Source organism: Tachyglossus aculeatus, chromosome 5, assembly GCF_015852505.1.
Source record: "Tachyglossus aculeatus isolate mTacAcu1 chromosome 5, mTacAcu1.pri, whole genome shotgun sequence".
Taxonomy (NCBI): domain Eukaryota; kingdom Metazoa; phylum Chordata; class Mammalia; order Monotremata; family Tachyglossidae; genus Tachyglossus; species Tachyglossus aculeatus.
In genome coordinates, this window is record NC_052070.1 from 81755966 (window position 1) to 81763334 (window position 7369).

A 7369-nucleotide genomic window follows, 5' to 3' on the forward strand; every position below is an offset into this window, starting at 1 on the left:
TGATCAGGTTGTCCCACGTGGGGCTCACAGTCTCAATCCCCATTTTACAGATGAGGTCACTGAGGCCCAGAGAAGTGAAGCGACCTGCCCAAAGTCACACAGCTGACAATTGGCGGAGCCGGGGTTTGAACCCATGACCTCCGACTCCAAAGCCCGTGCCCTTCTCCACTGAGCCACGCTGCTCACTGTGTGCGCAAACGCTGGACTAAGCGCTTGGAAAGTACAGTTCAGCAATAAAGAGAGACAATCCCTGTCCACACAGGGCCTACAGTCGAGAAATGATAATGTTGGCATTTGTTAAGCGCTTACTATGTGCCAAGCGCTGGGTTATGTTGCCAACTTGTACTTCCCAAGCGCTTAGTACAGTGCTCTGCACACTGTAGGCGCTCAATAAATACGATTGATTGATTGATTGGAGAACTGTGGTGCGGCCTCTACTTGGCCAGGGGGACAAGGTGATGAGGGCCAACTTCTAGGGTCGCTCAACCGCAGAATGAACTCCCCCACCTCATCGGGGGGGCAAGGGGCAGGGGCTAACCGCCGCCTGGGACGAGAAAATTCGGCTCCACACAGTAAGAACTCAATAAATACGACTGAATGAACAAGGGACCTGAAGGCCTTTTGACAGTTAACAAGCACAACTGACAGCCACTCGGGCCTAGCAGGGGAAGGGGATAATCCCTCTAGGCGGGGGGCGAGGGGGTGAGGATGGGGTGGGATGGGGTGGGATGGAGGGGGGGCTTCTCCTAGGCAACCCACTGACGGCATTGCCACCTGTCTACTTGTTTTGGGGTCTGTCTCCCCCCCTTCTAGACTGTGAGCCCGTTGTTGGGTAGGGACTGTCTCTATATGTTGCCAACTTGGACTTCCCAAGCGCTTAGTCCAGTGCTCTGCACACAGTAAGCGCTCAGTAAATACGATGGAATGAATGAATGAATGACCCCCGAGGGTTGGGAGGGCGATGTGGGGGGTCCCTCCCCTACCTCCTTCTCGGGGCTCCCCCGGGAGGCCACTTCAGTCCTCCCACCCCTCGCTCGACTCCCCCCCGCGCTAGAGCGGCCCGAGGCCAGGCGGGCGCTCCCTCCCGGCGGGGCGCTGGAATCTCTATGGTTCCTCAGAGTGACGGCGCAACCGACCAATGAGCGCGCGGGACCTCGGCCGGTGGGCGGGCTTCCGGAGGAAAAGATCCGTCGCGCTCCCCGGCCTCTAGAAGACTTCCGGTTTGGGATGGTACCCTGAGGGCACCAGTCAATCAATCGTATTTATTGAGCGCTTAATCAATCAATCAATCAATCAATCGTATTTATTGAGCGCTTACTATGTGCAGAGCACTGTACTAAGCGCTTGGGAAGTACAAATTGGCATCACATAGAGACAGTCCCTACCCAACAGTGGGCTCACAGTCTAAAAGGGGGAGACAGAGAACAGAACCAAACATACCAACAAAATAAAATAAGTAGGATAGAAATGTACAAGTAAAATAAATAAATAAATAAATAAATAGAGTAATAAATATGTACAACCATATATACATATATACAGGTGCTGTGGGGAAGGGAAGGAGGTAAGACGGGGGGATGGAGAGGGGGACGAGGGGGAGAGGAAAGAAGGGGCTCAGTCTGGGAAGCCCTCCTGGAGGAGGTGAGCTCTCAGCAGGGCCTTGAAGGGAGGAAGAGACCTAGCTTGGCGGATGGGCAGAGGGAGGGCATTCCAGGCCCGGGGGATGACGTGGGCCGGGGGTCGATGGCGGGACAGGCGAGAGCGAGGTACAGTGAGGAGATTAGTGGTGGAGGAGCGGAGGGTGCGGGCTGGGCAGTAGAAGGAGAGAAGGGAGGTGAGGTAGGAGGGGGCGAGGTGATGGACAGCCTTGAAGCCCAGGGTGAGGAGTTTCTGCCTGATGCGCAGATTGATCGGTAGCCATTGGAGGTTTTTGAGGAGGGGAGTGATATGTCCAGAGCGTTTCTGGACAAAGATAATCCAGGCAGCAGCATGAAGTATGGATTGAAGGCCAGGCCTGCTGGAGGATCCGAGTCCCAATCCCGCCTCCACCACTGGTCTGCCGTGTGTCCTTGGACAAGTCACTTCACTGGGCCTCAATCCCCCATCTGTAATTTTTTTAAAAATTTCATTTAATCGTATTTATTGAGCGCTTACTGTGTGCAAAGCACTGTACTAAGCGCCTGGGAAGTACAAGTCGACAACATAAAATGGGGATTAAGACTGGGAGCCCCCTTTGGGATCTGGACTGGATCCAAACTGATCGCCTTGTATAGAGAAGCAGCGTGGCCCAGTGGAAAGAGCCCGGGCTTTGGAGTCAGAGGTCATGGGTTCGAATCCTGGACCTGCCAATTGTCAGCTGTGTGACTTTGGGCAAGTCACTTCACTTCTCTGGGCCTCAGTGACCTCATCTGGAAAATGGGGGTGAAGACTGTGAGCCCCCTGTGGGACCACCTGATCACCTTGTAACCTCCCCAGCGCTTAGAACAGTGCTTTGCACATAGTAAGTGCTTAACAAATGCCATTATTATTATTATTATATACCTTGTATATGAAGACTGTGAGCCCCCCGTGGGACAACCTGATCACCTTGTAACCTCCCCAGCGCTTAGAACAGTGCTTTGCACATAGTAAGCACCTAACAAATGCCATTATTATTATTATTATTATATACCTTGTATATGAAGACTGTGAGCCCCCCGTGGGACAACCTGATCACCTTGTAACCTCCCCAGCGCTTAGAACAGTGTTTTGCACATAGTAAGCGCTTAACAAATGCCATCATCATTATTATTATTATATACCTTGTATGTGAAGACTGAGCCCCACGTGGGACAACCTGATAACCTTTTATCTCCCCCAGCGCTTAGAACAGTGCTTGGAACATATACCATCATTATTAAAGCCTTGCTCCATCTCGGGGCTCTTCAGCACTACCAGGGCTGCAGGGGGGATGGTACTGTAATTCATTCAGTCGGATGGCATCGGTTCATTCATTCATTCAGTTGTATTTATTGAGTGCTTACTGTGTGCAGAGCACTGTACTAAGCGCTTGGGAAGTACAAGTTGGCAACATACAGAGACGGTTAAGCGCTTACTATGTGCAAAGCACTGTTCTAAGTGCTGATCGGCCCCCCCAGCGCTTAGAACAGTATCTGGCACATAGTAACAAATAGCGTGGCTCAGTGGAAAGAGCCCGGGCCTTGGAGTCAGAGATCAGGGGTTCAAATCCCGGCTCCACCAATTGTCAGCTATGTGACTTTGGGAAAGGCATTTCACTTCTCTGGGCCTCAGTTACCTCACCTGTAAAATGGGGATTAAGACTGTGAGCCCCCCGTGGGACAACCTGGTCACCTTGTAACCTCCCCAGCGCTTAGAACAGTGCGTTGCACATAGCGCTTAATAAATGCCATCATTATTATTATTATTATTATTATTAAATAGCATGAAAAAAAGGTCAGCGCCCAAGTACCTATGTAATAATAATAATAATGATGATGGCATACGAGAAGCAGCATGGCTTAAAAGACCACGTGCTTGGGAGTCAGAGGTCGTGGGTTCTAATTCCGACTCTGCCACTTAGCTGTTTGACTTTGGGCAAGTCACTTAACTTTGCACATAGTAAGTGCTTAACAAATACCGTCATTATTATTCTCTGCCTCAGTTACCTCATCTGTAAAATGGGGATGAAGACTGAGCCCCACGTGGGACAACCTGATTACTTGTATCTCCCCCCCAGTGCTTAGAACAGTGCTTGGCACATAGTAAGCGCTTAACACATGCCATCATTATTATTATTACGTACTTCCCTCCCCCCATCTCTCCTTTGTCAGTAAGCGTCAGGGATCAGGAGCAGGGGGACACCAACTCTCTGGAAACGTTTGGAGGCAGGATTATTCCTGCTCTTCAACCCATTGAGGGTATAAAATGCATTACACATCCTTAGGGGTTTCCCTCAGTACTGTATTTAAGAATGCAAGCGCTGGTATTGCGGGCTGGGCCTGGGATGGTGAAAATTATTGGTTGCCAAGTCCATCTTGGTCTTAAAGTGTTCTATAAATACTTAACCTATAGGAGTGCTGCAATTTATTGGGAATAATAAATGATGGAAACCCAGTTATGAGGCTTTAAAATAAAAAAAAGGAAAACTTAATACCCTGTAAGTTCAGATTTAGGACATAACTAGGAAGAGCAAGAGGTATTTTCAGACTGGAGGCATAAAATGGGGGAGTAATTTCTTACTATATCTTGCCCGAACCCACATAACAGTCTGGTAAATTGTCAGGCTTGGATCCTGTACTTTGAAAAAAGATAGGCATGATATAGATTCAAGGTCTTAGTAGTAGTAGTTGTGGTAGAAGTATCAGGTGTCAGGAAATGACATGCCCCTCCCTGAGATAGGATATGACTCAATAATCAGGACGCATCAGGATGCATCGATAACAATGAAACAAAGTAGATATTTGTTCCCAGTGCAAACTGATCTTAATCCACAAAATCAGGCGAGTCGAAAAGGTGAACTTTATTTCCAACCCCACATCTGTGATCTTGGCCACTAGAGACCTCTTTGTATATGTGTTCAGTCCACACGTTTCCCCTGAGAAATCAACAAGAAGTCACTGCACTCAGATCTGTATATATTAAGCACTTGCTATTCACCCCACCCTCAGCGTCACAGCACTTTCGTACGTCATCCTAACTCCGTTATTCCTCCTCTGTGTAATTTACTATCTCCACCTCTAGACTGTAAGATCTTTTTGGATGGGGTCTGTGTCTACCAATTCTATTTTATTATACTTTCCCAGACACTTAACACAGTGCTCTCCACACAGTAGGTGCTTAATAATAATAATAATAATAATAATAATAATGGTATTTGTTAAGTGCTTACTATGAGGCAGGAATTGTACTAAGCACTGGGGTAGATACAAGCTAACCAGGTTGTTCACAGTCCCTGCCCCTCATGGGGCTCACAGTCTTAACAATAAATATCACCGGTTAATTGATAAATTCTTTCCACTCCCTCCCCAAAATCATCATCATCATCATCATCATCATCATCAATCGTATTTATTGAGCGCTTACTGTGTACAGAGCACTGTACTAAGCCCTTGGGAAGTACAAGTTGGCAACATATAGAGACAGTCCCTACCCAACAGTGGGCTCACAGTCTAAAAGGGGGAGACAGAACGAAACCAAACATACTAACAAAATAAAATAAATAGAATAGACATGTACAAGTAAAATAAATAAATAAATAGAGTAACAAATATGTACAAACATATATACATATATACAGGTGCAGTGGGGAAGGGGAGGAGGTAAGATGGGGGCCTAATTCTAACCTGAAAAACTCATCAGTAAACCCGTTGTTGGGTAGGGATTGTCTCTATCCGTTGCCAAACTGTACTTTCCAAGCACTTAGTACAGTGCTCTGCATACAGTAAGCGCTCAATAAATGTGATTGAATGAATGAATGGTGATAATGGAGCCTTCCATTGAGGGCTACAAATGAGTTTCGGTCTTGATTGATCAATCAATAGTATTTATTGGATGTCTACTGGATACAGAACACTGTGTTAAACTTTTGGGATTGTGCAATCGAGGTAGAAGACACTATACCTTCCCTGGAGTATTTTATAATCTAAGGTAGGGACAGATACAAAGTAATTAAGATAGGAGGACGAGCATGGAAAGATAAGTGGATGATTTAGCACTTAAATAATAGCATGTGTAAATCACTTTGGACAGAAATGCTAAGGGTGGTTTTGAGAACATAGGTGCTGAGAAGGTTTAAGAGATCTGAGGTGGTAGTTGGGAGGCTACTACCTAGAGAGAAGAAAAATTATTAAGGGAGAGCCTCCACTTGAGACATTATTATTATTAGTATTTTGCACTTTGATCTTCTCCCTTATTCACCCCTCAGCCCTACACTACTTATATACATATCCATAATGTGTTATGTTAATGTCTGTCTCCCCCTCTAGACTGTAAACTCACTATAGGAAGGGAATGTGTCTACCAGCTTCATAACATTGTAGTCTCCAAAATGCTAGGTACAGTGCTCTGCATACAGTAAGCGCTCAATAAATACGATTGATTGATTTATGACAGGGAATCTATGTGAAGAAATTGATTACAGTGAGAGTGGCATACCCAGGTCACCCCCGCCCGCCGCCACACTCTTTTGCTTCTGATAGTCATGTCCCTGCTGGAGGACAGAGTGCGACATGTGAGGAGATAAACCAGGGTGCAGCACATTGCAAAGTGTATACAAGGAGTTTTTATAATTCATCCGGCTGGCTGGCACCAAATTCAGAAGAGGCAAAAATGTTCCAGTTGATCAGCTTTCTCAATTCTCAAGGATAATTTCTCTAGGAGGTAAGATTGTTCTATACACTGATAAGTCCCCTTCTGTTCTCTATCTTCACTCACTCCCTTGGTGAACTCATTCGCTCCCATGGCTTCAACTATCATCTCTACGCTGATGACACCCAAATCTACATCTCTGCCCTTGCTCTCTCTCCCTCCCTTCAAGCTCGCATCTCCTCCTGCCTTCAGGACATTTCCATCTGGATGTCTGCTTGCCATCTAAAACTCAATATGTCTAAGACTGAACTCCTTATCTTCCCTCCCAAACCCTGCCCTCTCCCTGACTTTCCCATCACTGTAGATGGCACTACCATCCTTCCCGTCTCACGAGCCCACAACCATGGTGTCATCCTCGAATCCGTTCTCTCGTTCACCCCTCACATACAATCTGCCACCAAATCCTGCCGGTTTCACCTCCGCAGCATCGCCAAGATCCGCCCTTTCCTCTCCATCCAAACCGCTACCTTGCTGATTCAATCTCTCAACCTATCCTGACTGGATTACTGCATCAGCCTCCTCTCTGATCTCCCATCCTCCTGTCTCTCCACACTTCAGTCTATACTTCACACCGCTGCCCGGATCATCTTTGTGGAGAAACGCCCTGGGCATGTTACTCCCCTCCTCAAAAATCTCCAGTGGCTGCCAGTCAACCTACGCATCAAGCAAAAACTCCTCACTCTCGGCTTCAAGGCTCTCCAAGGCTGTCCATCACCACCTTGCCCCCTCCTACCTCACCTCCCTTCTCTCCTTCTCCAGCCCAGCCCGCACCCTCCACGCCTCTGCTACTAACCTCCTCACTGTACCTCGTTCTCGCCTGGCCCGCCGTCAACCCCCGGCCCACGTCCTCCCCCTGGCCTGGAATGCCCTCCCTCCGCACATCCGCCAAGCTGGCCCTCTTCCTCCCTTCAAAGCCCTACTGAGAGCTCACCTCCTCCAGGAGGCCTTCCCAGACTGAGCCCCCTTTTTCTTCTCCTCCTCCCCATCCCCCCGCCCTCCCTCC